The sequence below is a fragment of the Capsicum annuum genome, unplaced genomic scaffold, assembly GCF_002878395.1.
Source record: "Capsicum annuum cultivar UCD-10X-F1 unplaced genomic scaffold, UCD10Xv1.1 ctg44645, whole genome shotgun sequence".
In the NCBI taxonomy this organism is placed as follows: Eukaryota; Viridiplantae; Streptophyta; class Magnoliopsida; order Solanales; family Solanaceae; genus Capsicum; species Capsicum annuum.
Window position 1 is genome coordinate 1 of NW_025852191.1, and position 583 is coordinate 583.

The window sequence follows — 583 nt, forward strand, 5'->3', positions numbered from 1 at the left end:
TCGAATTTTGCCGGTTCGATCGGCGAATCTTTTTGTTTTTCCTCTTGGCGGAAACGAGAAAGGGGGAAAAGCGCAGGGGCGTGCATGCGGGGTGTGACGGGTGGCGGAGGAGATGAAGCATAATAGAATTTGGAGTGCTGGGAATGACGGATGCGATCATACCAGCACTAACGCACCGGATCCCATCAGAACTTCGTAGTTAAGCGTGCTTGGGCGAGAGTAGTACTAGGATGGGTGACCCCCTCGTGTTGCATCCCTTTTTTTTTTCCTTAAAAATTCGGTTTAATAGTGCTCGTTCGATCGGCGAATCTTTTTGTTTTATCTCTTGGCGGAATGAGAAAGGGGCAAGGCACAGGGGCGCACGTGCGGCGTGTGACTGGCGGCGCAGGAGAAAGAGGCAAAATAAAATTTGGAGTGCTGGGTATGACGGATGCGATCATACCAGCACTAACGCACCGGATCCCATCAGAACTCCGAAGTTAAGCGTGCTTCGGCGAGAGTAGTACTAGGATGGGAGACCCCCTGGGAAGTCCTCGTGTTGCATCCCTTTTTTTTTTCCCTTTAAAATTCGGTTTAATTTTGC

At 50.3% G+C, this 583-nt stretch overlaps 1 non-coding gene and 1 pseudogene across 1 annotated transcript; both read left to right on the plus strand.

Moving 5' to 3' along the window:
- Positions 1-148: 148 nt before the first annotated feature.
- Positions 149-257, plus strand: LOC124892188 (annotated as a pseudogene).
- Positions 258-428: 171 nt separating this feature from the next.
- Positions 429-547, plus strand: LOC124892183. The gene has a single exon (XR_007050117.1). It is a non-coding gene; the product is annotated as a 5S ribosomal RNA (ribosomal RNA).
- The last annotated feature ends 36 nt before the right edge of the window (positions 548-583 follow it).